We start from the raw sequence: 12,500 nt of genomic DNA, 5'->3' as shown, positions 1-12,500 counted from the left end.
ACACACACAGATATATGTTACAGCACATAATCACTCCACTTACTTTAGGATGCATTTTGCCATGATTAGAAGGGTATTCTATGGCATAGTTTATTGCCAGTCAGCATGGTTTTGTCATTTCTTACAAGAGGAATCTGGTCTTACAAGACCAATCTGAAGATGCAACATCTTCAGATTGGTCTTTACCAGTTTGTCCCCAAGTTTTCTTTGAATTCCATCTTCCACATGTTCCACAACTCCAAGTGCTAAACACTTCTGTACACAGCAGTCATCCTTCATATGCATCACATGCCCATACCAGCGCAGCCACTTCTCTTGTTTATTACACCTGGTCCCTCTTATACCCTACTTTTATCTTAGTTCATCTGTACTTTGGTACTCATATACATTAACATCACCAAAGCATATTACCTTCATTTCTTTGTAGTCTTTGCAAACTTTCTGCAGTCAAGGCTTGTCTCACTACAATGAAGTATCACAGTTCTGACACAAAAATCATACAATCTGCCCTTTACTCTGAGGGAAAAGATTTTGTTGCCAACAGTAAATATGACTTCCTGAACTTTTCCAATCTATCTTTACACTGGTTACTATACTCCCCCTATGTCTCCTAGGTAACAGAAGCTATTAATAACAGCTATCTGAGCATTTAAGACAATCTATTTCCAGTATGCTCAATGTACACATTGACCCAAGGTACCATGCAGTAGGACCGAGCCCACATCTACATGATTAGAAAGTGAACTCCTTTTTCATACACACATGTAGAGATAATGGAAAGTTTTCAGAACACTCCCTTGAGGTTTATTTCCCAGTCTTATCATTGTTACCGACAATCAGAATCACTACTTCTGCATCAATATATATTTAAGCATTTTAAAATTTAGCTGAAGTGGATATGCTTCTCTTATCAGATATAACAATGACAGTTATTTTCACTAGTTGGTTTTAAAAATGAGGCCCATCTCTATATACATTCTCTTTATTTTCTAAAATTTTCTATGGGAGTATATCACCTGATTTCTATGATATTTTGAGATTTCCCCATCTGCAATGGAATCCTCATCAAAGATATTTTCAGTTAATTAAAGTGTTCAACTCACTGTATTACATATGTTAGACACAACTGTTTATGTATATACGCACATACACACCTCCTTTCATAAACACATTCATGAATGCATTCATATATATATATATATATACATACACACACACTAACTGAAGCTTCTTATCAGATGTAATTACACTTTTTTCTTTTAACTTCACAAAAAGATGCTATAAAGACCACTTACTACATCTATTCATCTATTTGTGGCAATATTGCATTCATTACATGTTACCGTGTATGTGCATATATATGTATGTGCTTGTGTGTGTGTGCTTGTGTGTGTGTGTGTGTGTGTGTGTGTGTGTGTGTGTGTGTGTGTGTGTGTAGTGAACATTTTAAAGAAATCATGCTGGAAATACAACAGTAACAAGAAAAATGAAATAAGCTTTTTAACCTACTGGGTTTCCACTGCATAGCTTGTAGGAATGCATTTAGACCATTAGTTAATATATTAAATGTGCAAATTGGTGCACTTCAATATTAATTGAATAAAAATATTAAAATTAGTAACATCTTTATAAAGTTAATGAAATGGCTATCATTTCATTAATACCTGAAGAGCTTCTACGTATCCCTATGATTTGTGAAGCCGACATAGATCTTTAAAGATTTGAAAATTATTTAATGTAACATCTGTTTAGACCCAAATAATCAGAAAACACTCAGTATTATTGCCATTAGCTTAAGAACTGATATTTCAATATAGAGACACTTCTTGTGGATGGAATTGTTACACTTCTGTTTTCATTGTTGCAGCTGGAATTATGTGAAAGCTGCCTCAGAAACAATTGAATAAGTGATGAAATTTAAAATGAATTTAGATAGATTATAAAGTGTGTATATGTGCTTATACACACACACATGTATGTACATATATATATATATATATATATATATATATATATATATATATATATATATACACGTGTGTATTTATTAATTGCTTAAAGTGACACTGTATTTTGTTTTGCATCCATTATATACTACCGAGTATATAAAAGGTTTATAAGAAAATATTGTGTCCTAGTTTTTGTGTTAGCAGTGTGATACAATCACTTGTAAGTTTATCTCTACATATTTTCTATAGAATTTAGAGCCAGCACTGTAAGTTCTGACGTTTTGTATCTGAATACTTCTATGTAAACAATGCGATCAAAGATAAAAAAAAATAGGTAAGGAGTGTGTGTGCATATTTCAAGAGTTCTTATTGCTCCTTTAGCACTACATCCAACCAATTAACTAGTCATGAATCCATGAACACCTTGCTTAAATACCCACTAAGTTTTGTGGTGCAACACTATTGGATAGAGCAATTTACATATTAAACACATTCCTGATGATATGTATGTACCAGTTACCAGGAATGTGTTTAATACATAACGTGGACAATCCAATAGTGTTACACTGCTAAACTTGGTGGGTGTTAAGCAATGTGTTTGTGGATAGTTAATGAATTGAATGTGGTGCTGAAGGAGCAACAACTTCAGCATTGTTTACATGGATGTATTCAGCATTGTTTACATGGATGTATTCAGAGATAAAACATCAGAACTTTCAGTGCTGGCTTTAGTTTCTATACAAAATCTGTAGAGATAAACTTAAAATTGATATGTATTTATATATATAATGTATACATGTATTTATATACATATGTGTGCATATGATGGACTCTCCCATTGAAGACAATGTATGAGTGTTCAGCAAGAAGACACTTCGAAAGACTTCCATGGGGGCCTTTGTGAAGTGGTTGGAGCACTATAAGTGTATTGAAGTGAGAGGATCCTACTTGGAAGGAGATTAGAGTTTTGTACGTCTTTGAAATTAGTGTTTCACCTTGTGTGTGTGTGGTTAGATTTTCAAAAAGTAGTTTAGTACTCAATCAGTTAAGAGAGTAAAGATATCATTATACTAAAAACTACAAAAGGCCCTGTGGAATACAGTCACCCAGGGTCTCATGACTGAACTATTAATATATTCTGCCATTTATCAAGTTGTTAAAAACAACAAGATGCTTTAGTAACTGCATTTGATGTAACTGTTGTTTGGATGAGGGCACACATTTAGAAAAAGACAGAGAGAAACACAGGGGAGATGATCAACTTCAGAGTAAATATAAGCAGTGTGTTCCAAATATCAAAATTACATAAACCAACACTGGAATGGTTTATGATGTATCTGCTGATTTATCTCTAATTCCTTATAAGACAAATTTCTTAAAGTGTGGACATAGAGAATCAATGGAGCTTCTTAGGTTTTTTTTTTTTTAAGACAGTTTTTCAAGCAAACATATAAAACATCCTTTTGACTTATAAATATAGAGTTTGGTCTTAGAATGCATCTCCTATCTGATGTTTTAGCTGACAGTTCACATCTTTAAATTTTAAGATTGATGCCAAGAGAGTTATTGGAAGTCTTTTTTCAGGGTGTCTGATGGTTGAAAGATGGTTGTTGTATCTAGATATAAATTTTCCTTCCACTGATCCACTATAACACTTGATCTCTGTCCAGCAATTTAGTTACTTAACCATCTTGTTGTTTTTAACAGCTTGAGAAATGGAGAAATAAATTAATATCTTGGCCAGGAAACCCTGGGTAGCTGTATTTCAAAACCTTTTTGTGGTTTTTATAAGAATTAATAATAATAACAATAATGTATATATAAGATTTGTACTGTAGCTGAAGGTCAGTGCAGTTATGTGCAATTTACAATAAAGTGACAAAATAAAATAGCAAAATAATATTATATGAAAGTGACAAAAGCAAATTGTTGACTAAAGGCCTATTTGCTAGTTTAAGTTTCGATGCTAAGTCTGAGCAATTTTGATTACATACTACTTCATCAGATGGAATGATTTGTGTTTTCATCAATAAATTTGACAGAGTGGAGTAGGAAAGAAAGAAATCAGGTAATTTTCATGCTTTTACTGTTCAAAGATATTTCATATGCATTTCCATACATGTAGCTCTCCCTTATGGTTCAAATTAGGGTTCTACTATCTAATCAAGTGCACTTCCACAATGCCAAGGCTTGCAGCAGCTGTGTCACTTGCTAAGATGTATGTATTTTTAAATATCTTTGGTATGTTAATCTGTGATGGGTGATGATGTTTTGTAAAAGCGTTCTGCTATGAGTAACTTCTGCAGTGGCAGGACAGTTTCTAAATCACATAGGTTTCTAAATACAGTAGCTAACACTATCTAGTGGCTCTCTTTGATCTTACTGAACAGTAGCTAATGTGGTAGATTTCTTGTGAGTTATAGTGTCAGCTACGGAACAGGTAGTATCTTAGGATATAAGCACACTTTGCTCTTCTGAGGAGGAAAACCTATAAATTGGATCATCTAAATAGCAGTTACAATTAGAAAAACAAAACACTGTTACAGAGTAACATCTGCCAATACAGTATTACAGCAAATATTTATCATGCTGAGGACACATCAAGAAATACATCTTAATGAGACACATAGATGGATACTATTAACTTCCAGATTATAAAAGTATACTTCATTAGAAAACAGAACCCTACTGTACCTGCAGGAAGAAGCGGGACACATATAGACAGATATTTAATATCTCTAATTGTTAAAGATATGTATATATTCCTGACTCTTAATTCACCCAGTTCCCCTTGCCTTACCCAGTTTATCAATGGCAAAATAGATCAGCCTGTCTGGTGAAGTGTCAAAAGTGCCAACAGATTTAGCATTAAAACTTAGATCCCCGAACGAGGTTTCCAGTTGACAGCTGCTTGTTATTTTGATATGGCTTCATTTACACTTCAAAGTCAATCATACATAACTCCACTGACCTATTATTCAGTGTGTGTGTGTGTGTGTGCACGCACATGCACTTCTTTTGAAAGCTTATCTATTCTACACTATTAATATTCGATGAAGAATTAATTAATAATTTTTTACTTTTGCTAATAGTTTTGTACTTCAAAATTCATATGATGTTTTGCTGTGAGACGATAAAGAAAGTATGATAGTGATCTTACTGTGGTATATATATAACTAGAACAGAAAGTAAGAGTGCACAATCAGTTATACTTGTTTTGTTTTTACTTTCTTTGAGTAGAAATGTAAGCAATATTTTACAACACTGAACAGCAAGCATTTGTTAAAGCAGATCAGATATGAGAAATATTTCTGTCAAAGATTTAAAGATTAATTTTTTTTTTTTGTTTCTTCAATTCCATCAACAATAAATCTATATATAATAAGATAGCACAGTATAAAATATACACAGAAAACAATTGGATTATTCACTAAAAGACATGTATGCCATGTATATGAAGATTGCCAAACCACACAATGAAAACATGCAATTTAAACCACAAAATAGCACCTTTGGTAACATGCAAATCATCCTCAACTTAAAATTCTCAAACTTAGTACAGATGTCTTTATATCAAGTTAAGAAAGACAAAAAAAAAAAAACAGTTTATAAAACGAAGCAACCAAGAACATAATATAAACAGTTCGCTTTGTGATTTATGTGTCATTTCTTTATTTAATTTTCATTTACTTAATATAAAGAACATTTGGAATGTAGAGAGATTTTATTATTTGCTTTTCAGAAATATTTCTATGTTTTGCTTACTATTGTTGTTTACAGCATTAACTAAACTTCAGATATTCTAGACTTAAATACAATTCCTATTATCTAGATATAGAATAATTTGTAGATTATTATTATTATCATTGTTAATGATGGTACATCTACAGCAACCTCCTTGAAAACTAAAACAATGGTATTTGTAAGTTTAATCATTTCATTTCTTCTTTGGTACCTACAAATAAATATTCAATAGTCTAAAACGGAATAAGTCTTGCTAAGCATATAACCACAATATATTAAATGAAAACAAAACTCTTCACCTTACTTTTCACTACAAAGCATTTTATTTTGGTGTATGTGTATATATGTATGCATGCATATTCGCATGCCTCCTAACACTAGCTTTTTCCACTAATGAAAAAAGGCAGTTTGCATGGGAGTATACTACTTATATATTCCAATAATCATAGTTCTACTCTTTGAGTAACTTAGTTTTAAAAGTGTCAGTGTCATCAAGTTTCAAATACGTTAGTTATCAGAAGTGAATATTCTTGGAATGAGTAGAGAGTCAAAAGTTAACCTCAAAGGCATCCCAACCATGATCATCCTGCCTTCTCTGCTAAAGCATACTCTAGGCTATTTAATCCAATGTATCCTTTTATTAGGATGGCAAGATGTAGTTTGAAGGAAATAGTTTGAAGGTTGTTATACCTAACAGGTTAAACAACCATGTAAAGCCATCCTCATTGCCCAATGTATAAATAATGCTACATGCAGTGCTTGCAACAAGCTTAAAAATATATGGCAACTGAGTGTTTCAAAGTCAACAAATCCTGGCTTCTTCAACGCATGTGTGTATATATATATATATAAATATATATATATATACCCTGAAGCATTCTCCTCTGTGGAGCCAAAATTTGAAGCTGCAAGTTCACCTTGTTGGATCACACACCAGTCTTTACCTGAGGGCTAAAAACATTTGCTTAAAAGCACAAGACCACACAGGGTAGTCGTGGATACATTCCCTCCATCTTTAATGTCATTGCTTGATGTAGGTAGACTTTATTAGCACCACTATAAAATTACCAACTGGCCATAGCAGATGTTACATTTTGATGACTTTCACATCTTTTTTGAGGATAAACTCAACTACATTAATGTTATTGGCAGAGATACATATCATGAAGCTGATGATCTACCAAAGTTAATGTGGGAAGTTATTCCTGACACATGATTGAGAGATGCAGCTCAGTTGTAGCTGCTTCAATAAGTGTTCATGTTTGTTTTTCTTGATTTTCCGTTACCTTCAGCTTCTACAAAACTTGCAAAGTGTAAATAAGAACAGTTATAATTAGATGCATGATCAAATGAAGGATTATATTTAATGGTGTTTCTATGTCTAAGTAAAGAGAAAAAGAAATCTAAAGATAAAAGCTTTTATTTCATCAGTCCTTATCAGTATTTATGAATGATACTCATCTAATTGGTAATGTAAACAAAGGATTCAACAATAACTTTAAACTAAATAACATGCTTTTACCACATAATATCATCAGATTAATATATATATATATATATATATATATATATATATATATATATATAAAGTGTGCGTGTGTCTGACATACACACACACATACATTTACCGATTGATATTAATTCTAAGAGGTGTGAACATGCACTAAAATATAGAATTATTCAATGATATGATTGATAACATTTTTCCAAGAAATTATTTAAACTTTCAAAATAAACATTATCAAAATCTTTTTAATAAATTGACATGCAGCAAACGTGTAGTTATATTGTAAAATCAAAAGAAGTTGTTCATTACTATTTTGGTGGAGTAATGTTATTTCTAACTAAAGCTAAAAGGAAAACCTCTTTTTACAGTTGACATCTGATTGCATAGCATTTATAAATATATATATATATATGTTGATGTTAAAATAATTATAATCCAAGTTTTCACCAAAGAATAAGTGCAGTTCTCTGAAGAGTTACACTGAGACTTATCAAAAACTGACACACTTAAGAATTTCAAACAAGTTTTTAAAATAAAGTATTTTAGTTCCATAAGTTTGTGTGCTTTATATAAACAAAGTTTAATTCTTTCATTTAACTCTCACCTATCTGGGATAATTTAGTGAGTTGAAATAATTAATCCATTATATTTTTAACCAAATCAAAAGACAAGCTGAGGTGCAAGTAACAAATTAAGACTCGGTGATGAACACACTAACAAAACAAATTAGTAGTGAGACTAAAATTGTGGTATGTCAAAGTCAGGCCTGTGGAAAGTTCTAGTAACACTTACCAGTTACTGGACATAGTCGCAATTTGTTATTTCTCTGAATTGGAGCAACCATCTCTTGGATGTTTTTCTTTAGACCTGCATGAAAAGTGTGAGGGGATAAGGGAGAACTGAATATATCAACAGACCAATGACACAGCTGAATAGGAGCAGACATCATGTTCCTCATTAGATTTTTTCCAGATGAAAATATAAGTAAAATAAATAAAATATCATGCCCAAACAATTAAATGAGTTTTGCAACAACATCTGATAGCTTTCAATGATCAAAAACAATCCAACATAAGGTATCGACTCAACAACAAATTTATCCACCTTACAAGTTCATGTGGATAGCATGAAGGGGTGGGGAGCAGAAATAAAACCTTTGAAATAATCTAAATTAAATAAACTGTATAATAATGAGAGAATTATTAACCAAGCATAATAGAATTAGCTAAATTAATTGAAAACATGTTTGCATCTGAGTTACATGAACTAAAAATATATTTATAAACCAACATAAAAATAAATCATTACATAAAAAAAAAGGAATGAAAATACTTTTAAGAAGTCTATAGCAATCAAACAACCCTTTTACATAATAACCCTAATATGAACATTTCTAATATACAATCTTTAAAAACCTTAATGAGAACACTGGCAGTTATACACCTGGATATCCTCCATTCAAAGATTTGTAAGGCCTATATGACTAATAAATTAGTGTTTTCAGACATCAACCAGTATGCTGAGGCTCTACATGTAAAATATATCAGTAAACTAATTTTTTATCTTAATATCCTTATCATTAACTAATGAAAACATCAATACTATGATCAACTATGTGATCACTCCACTCCTGTTCAGAACTGAAAAGCCCAATTAATACTTCCACACAGTTGTATACAGATGATACTGAAATGTCACTCTGGTTGCTTTTTTCCAAGTCTAAGTTATCTTTCTCTAATTAAATTAATAATAGATAATATCACCAAATTCTAGCTCATCGTTTGAGGTTTCAGCTGCTATGGTACATGAAATAAAAGAAAAAAATTCACTTAGATATTAAATGCATATGGTGCAAACAGAGTTTTTTGACTGGAAGCTCTATCTAAAATGAAACTAAACTTTGTTTCTCACACAGAAGAGTGGTTAAGTTCTGTTTTTCAAACCCAAACAACCACACATTTTGAATTGCAGTTATATGCATTTCAGGACTTGGTGACAGTTGTGAATACTTGTGCAAAAAGAGAAAATCAATAACTAATTATGCCTTCACTGGAAAATCTAATAAGATGTCCAGTTTACACTAAGTCAAAATATTTAATCAAAATGATAACACTTTGTGTGCATACATAACAATTACAAACACAAGGAAATTAAGAGAGTCAAGTGTAACACGAGAGAATTCTAGTTGGGAAGAAATAAGGTCAGATGAAATATCTAAAACACAAAATACTTAGTAATTGAAAACAATAAATAAGAAAGATATTTAGATGAAGAGTGTGAATAGCTAGCAGTACTATTGCTTAGCTGGAATATCTTATTTGTATTGGACAATTCATTTGTGAATAAACCCATGAGAATATTTCTTTATAGATCTAGAAAATATTCTCTCAAAATCACCACAAACTAAATCAATATAAATAATCATTTTAAATATTTTCTTTCATCATTGTATTGTATAGGCAGCTACACTAAAGAGTCAGTGTCCTACGAATTGTTTTAGATGAACCAAAACCATAAATACAATTGTAAACAGTAGAATTAGAGTAGATGATTGAATATTATAAAAGCTTTCAGTTTATAACTTCAGACAAATGTAACTGAGAGCTATTAAGTTGAAAACATCATAAGTTTGAATATTGTTGATATTGTGCTGCAATTTAATGTCTGCCAACTAAGCAATTTCACAGTATTCAGGGCAGATTATTATGATTGCCCATCCATAAAACAATATTCTGTTATTCTATTGTGGTTAATGCTATCGGCATTAAGGCATGTTGTACCCAGGTCATCACAAGGCATTACTAAAAAGATATAAAAGACTATCTCTAAATGAACCCTCACTGATATCCCATAGCATATAAGTAGGCCATCAGAGATTATGGGTTATTCATAGATTAAAAATGTTCCAAATGGTTGTCAGTCAAAATGCAGTAAAAGAAATATATTGCATGATGTAATCAGCAAGATAATGATAAACTTGCTTATTCATGCTTGTCAGCAGAAATCAAAACATTTTAAGGAGAAAAGGAGGTTGACTACTTCAATTTCTTGTTTGTGTTGAGTGATCTGGATAATGAAGGATAATCCAGGAGTGAAATAACAGAGCTCATGATTATTCAACATCAATCATTTTTTTTTTAAAGTACCTAATTGCAACTCATTGGAAGTTTTATAACTTCCCAGCTTATGAATTTTCTTTAGCAACTTTTCTTGACAAGGATCATCAGTAGCCTATTTGACACCATAGCTTTATTGCATGATTTCAATACATTATCTTAATTTTTTTTTAATTATACATGTTACCTATAAGTAATTAAGGGTGATATTAAATATAAAAAAAGAAACTGCAATACCATTTTCAAAATAAAGTTGAGGTATTGAATAATTTCTTTTACATCTGTTTATTTTTTCAAAGAGAAGAAATAACCAGTTACATCACAAAATTAGTCCCAGTATAATCTGAAACAGATCAATACAGTTTCTATTATTCAGAAATAATAATTTAAGAATTACTAATATATTAGCATAAATAGTATAAAGTAATTGAATATTACAGTCAGTCTTCTGAAAAAACTCCTTAAATTACTTTCATAGCATATTTCACCTAAACCTATCATGGGATCATGATAGACTGTTCATTATACAGATAACAATTTTAGTTTATAATTACAATAAAATAAAAAAAAAATAATAATAATAATAATAGTGAGTGAAAACACACACACAAACACACACTTCAAAACACTGATAAGACAGACTTTCTATTATCTCATAAAAGATTTTATGGCAACACTACCAAAGAAAATTAAGTTACCGATGACCAGTTGTTTAAAGTTTAGCAAATTATGTGTTTTCAAGTATTTTATGCAACTGAAAGATTTTGAAAAAATTCTAAGAAGCCAACTAAAAGAAATGAATTTCCAGATTCTTCTCATTGCAAAAACATTTCAGCTTGATTTTATTAAGCAAACTTTCGAAAATCAGATAGTAAATTTTTGTGTAGGAGCATAATGTGGGTGGCTATCAACATGACAAAGCTAATACATTATTATGGAGAGAAAAAATCACATAAGAACAAAGAAAATAATGTTAAGCAAAGTGTTTGTCAAAAGCCACTTTATGTTAAAGTTCAAGATAAAAAAAAACTATAGGTTTCATCATTTATCTCAATAAGAGACACAATTAATAAATATTTCTAGAATTTAGATATTACAACATAAAAATAAGGCAGAAGTCAAATAAAGTTGAAGACTCTTTTTTATTTCTTTATATAAACCCACTCCAAAAGACTCAAAAGATCAGAAATGTATGAACAGAATTTTGCATTCACTTACTATTAATTTGATACTTCAGTTTGTTTGTTTTTTTAGGGGGTGGGAGGCTGTTGTATTTGTTGTGCATCTCAATTTCTTTTTTTTAATGTCATTTTAAAAGATGACCGATAAAAAAACAAAAAAATAAAGGCTGTTGGAAAAGATTTTTTGAAACATTTATTTTTTTACACAGTTGTAAAAAAAAATAAGCATTTTAAAAACATTTCATTGGGTGGAATAAATGGTCATAGAGGTATGAAGTCTTGTAGCAGATGTGGGAAGGAGGGGGCTACAAAATGGTTTTGGCTAGTATTTCCTTGACAACATAAGCACATCGACAAGTAGACAAAGATTTAAACTGTAATATAACAGTGTTTTTACAGAAATGTTTCAAATTGCTTCAGTCAGTTAAAAATTGAAAAACTTTTTTTGTTTCCAAAAACAAAAACATCAAAAATACATATGGTAATTTTTAAGGGTGATCAATGACGTGTCAAAATAGACAACTATATTCACAACCAAATCTAACAAAACATTATCTCTCCACAGATTGGAGTAATCCAAGTGAGGTCAATAAATAAGTTATTTACATCAAACAATTTACAACTGACATGGAAGTAAAGGCTTTGTCTTTCTTACTCCAAAGAACTTCTTGAAATACTACCTGATAGTTTCTAAAATTGCACTACTCATTTCCTTCTAGATTTTATCAGGAATGTTTGTTTACATGAAGGCTAAAAGCAAATTTAAAATAACCATCAAGGTAACATTTCGCTGACCTTTTTATACAGCTAGGCATTATTCTTCAGACATTACTATTTCTTTATTGTGAAACAAATATTATAGAAGAGAAAAAAAAAAATTCAAAGAAATGAAAGTAAAAACAATTCACAAGGTTGAAAATATTTAAAAAAAATTTTTTTTTTATTTATGGAATTTTATTTTAAAAAGAAACTATTGCAGTCAGTTGGATCAACAAAATAAGGT

General features: G+C 30.8%; 1 protein-coding gene and 1 long non-coding RNA gene across 3 annotated transcripts in view; one reads left to right on the top strand and one right to left on the bottom strand.

Annotated features, from left to right (window-relative positions):
* Positions 1-12,500, top strand: part of LOC106874470 (rho guanine nucleotide exchange factor 7) — a 146,341-nt gene that overhangs the window by 102,536 nt on the left and 31,305 nt on the right. The gene's annotated exons all lie outside the window — the stretch shown is intronic.
* LOC149136530 (uncharacterized) lies at positions 5,743-8,244 on the bottom strand. 2 transcript variants are annotated; one of them, XR_016241039.1, is made up of 2 exons: positions 7,993-8,244; positions 5,743-5,904 (listed from the first exon to the last, which is right to left on the bottom strand). It is a non-coding gene; the product is annotated as an uncharacterized LOC149136530 (long non-coding RNA). The 2 variants fall into 2 exon arrangements; XR_016241040.1 differs by lacking the exon at positions 5,743-5,904 and adding an exon at positions 6,867-6,996 and having other exon boundaries at positions 7,993-8,117.

Source organism: Octopus bimaculoides, chromosome 3, assembly GCF_046866305.1.
Source record: "Octopus bimaculoides isolate indiv1 chromosome 3, ASM4686630v1, whole genome shotgun sequence".
Taxonomy (NCBI): Eukaryota; Metazoa; Mollusca; class Cephalopoda; order Octopoda; family Octopodidae; genus Octopus; species Octopus bimaculoides.
Note: the sequence above shows the minus strand (reverse complement) of the source record. Positions and strands in the feature narration are given on the sequence as shown.